Below are 2,794 nucleotides of genomic sequence, written 5' to 3' on the forward strand. Positions count from 1 at the left end.
GTAAGCTCTTGGCCTCCTTAGTTTGAGATTTGTGGTTTGCTTATTTATTTTAATTTACAACTATTTATATTTTTCCAAGTTTTGTAATCATAGGTTTTTTTTTTTTTTTTTTTTTTTAATTTTTGGCAGAACCAGGGATTGAATTCGGGCCCTTGAGCTTGTCTCCCCAGCCCCATAAGTGGATTTAATGATGAGTATTCCTTCCTTTTGTAAGTCATACCCAGTTTGGGCTTGAAGCAAGACATACATGCAGTCATCCTTTGGAGTCCAAAGGAGGTTGGTTGCTGAACTCTACCTCCACAGCAGCAAAGTCTGTGGGTTTATAACAAGTCTGTCATACAGGAATAGCATATTATTTGCATGTGGCCTGTGTGCATTCTCTGGTGTGCTTCAGACTATCTGTAGATTATGATACCTAACAGTGTGAAACCCACAGATCAAGAAAGCCTGCCGTACTTGATGGGCATAAGGATTAATTTTCTAGTTGTTGGTACTATGGACAGTGGCACTTTTAAATATGTTTTGTTTTCCCCTTTTATCCCTTCCTAAATATAGGAGCTGGTACATACACTACCTCTTCTTTAAGTACAAAGTCTACAACCACATCAGATCCTCCAAATATTTGTAAAGTGAAACCCCAGCAGTTACAGACAAGCAGCCTGCCTTCTGCAAGTCATTTTTCACAGTTGAGCTGTATGCCTTCCCTTATTGCCCAGCAGCAACAGAGTCCACAAGTTTATGTGTCTCAGTCTGCAGCAGGTAAGATTTTTAGGGTTGAGTATAAAGAATTTTGAAAGTGAACACTTAAAAATGTTTTAGCCCTTAAAGTTTAAGTATTTTTTTTATATCCTTTGTAAGTATGTCCACATACAAGGCTGAATCCTAGGGCTCTTGGCAGTTGTTTCCTGCAAATAATTATCAGACTGCTAAGAGCACATACTACACTTGATCTTAGCCAAAAGACCAAGAAAATATGAGTTATTTCTTGTATACTTATGACAAATTAGTATGTAATAGTTAGCAGAGTAATTTATACACAGGACACTGTTACAATCAAATAGCAAAACTTTTTGTTATTTGAAGTCTTAACAATATAACGAACTTCTTGAGTGAAGGAACAAAAAATAGTAGGGTGGCTTAGTGCCCTTCGCCGTCCCCCACTTGTGAGGCTGGGGCAGGAGAATCACAAGTTCAAAGCCAGCCTGAGCTTCGTAGCTTGATCTTATGTCAAATAACGAAAGAAAATTATATAGAGGGGTGAGCTAGCAGGTCCTGCTGAATATTGGTATTTCTCTGAAACATTTGTATTTAATCCCAATAATGACTTAAGTTCCAAGTAAAAACAGTATGTAAAGTGATATTATTACCTCTCATAGAAAGACTGATAATAACCGGCACTTACTGATACCTGCATTATTAACAATGCTTTAACTGTATACGTTGACATAATTCTTTCTGAACAATATCTTAGAGAATTTATGTGCACACACCAACTGTAATAACAGATTTGATATCAAGTAATTTTATAGACTTTAATAGTGTTCATTTGAATGTTGCTTATGATAATGTATCAATTAAAAATGATACAGGGTCTCTAATGTATTACATAAGTCACAAAAATAGTATGTGTTAATCTATCAGACTCATTTAAAAATGATTAATCATGAATTGCTTTGTAAAATTTTGCTACATTCTTGTATATAGATTTATGGTTGGATTAGATTTGCTAGTTCAATAAGATTTGTTTTGAATTTTTATGTGAAATTTTACCAATATGTTCGCAGTGACATTGTCTGAATGTCTATTACTTTATTATAGCCTCATTAGTACTAGAATTATACTGTTTTAGTTTACATGTACCTGTACTAGAAGCATTGTATCCTTTTGCATTTACATCATCTCACATGTCTAGTTTTTCTGTTGGTAGTGGTGTTTTCAGAGAACTTAAGGGCCAGGGAGATAGCTCAGTAGAATAAGCGCTTGCCTGGTAAGCACAGGGTTCTGAGTTCAATCCTAGGTACCACCAAAAATCAGAGAGCTTAATTAATTTGAAATTTATAAAACTTGGTTTTTGTTTACTATGTAAAAAGTTACAAAATTAGACATGACTGCTTATTTTTCCTAATGGTCTCCAGCTCAAATCCCAGCGTTCTACATGGACACAAGTCATTTATTTAATACCCAGCATGCACGATTGGCTCCACCGTCCTTGGCTCAGCAGCAAGGCTTCCAACCTGGTCTCTCTCAGGTAAATCTCAAAAGACTGCCTTGACCTTGTGTTTGTTTCTGGTTTATATTTGTTACACCTATTTTGGACTACAAATTACAGACTTTCAGAAGTTATAACCAACTCATGATTGTCTTGATAGGCTGGTAGCAAAATGTAAAACTTTTCCCCAATATACTAGAGCTTAGTAGTGTAAGTGATAGATTTTGACACTTACATTCTCATTTGCAAAAGACCTAGTTTCCTCTTTCTTGTTGCCTGTCTTTTGTTTTGCTCTTCAGTTATGAGTTTCTCTTATAAGAGAACTCCTGTGATATTTAAGCTTGTGGAAGGTAACCCACAGATGGAGGGATGAAAGCATGAAGATGTATTACGTACAAGTACTAGCTTCCTCTGACAAGTAGAAAAGGGAGTTGGTGTAGGCCATTACCTTTTATCCTTTTTTTGTCTCAGAATGTTACTTTTGAGTGTTATCACTTACAGGTAAGATGTTCATTAAATTTTTACAGAGGTGCTGTTTTCTTATTGCATTGCAGCCAGCTTCCGTGCAGCAGATCCCAATCCCTA

General features: G+C 36.0%; 1 long non-coding RNA gene and 1 pseudogene across 1 annotated transcript; one reads left to right on the forward strand and one right to left on the reverse strand.

Moving 5' to 3' along the window:
* Nucleotides 1-559: 559 nt before the first annotated feature.
* Nucleotides 560-2,794, forward strand: LOC111814921. The gene is made up of 3 exons (XR_002819774.1): nt 560-759; nt 2,136-2,248; nt 2,764-2,794. It is a non-coding gene; the product is annotated as an uncharacterized LOC111814921 (long non-coding RNA).
* On the reverse strand, nt 755-975 carry LOC111814922 (annotated as a pseudogene).

The sequence above is a fragment of the Octodon degus genome, unplaced genomic scaffold, assembly GCF_000260255.1.
Source record: "Octodon degus isolate 3935 unplaced genomic scaffold, OctDeg1.0 scaffold01893, whole genome shotgun sequence".
NCBI classification, from domain to species: Eukaryota; Metazoa; Chordata; class Mammalia; order Rodentia; family Octodontidae; genus Octodon; species Octodon degus.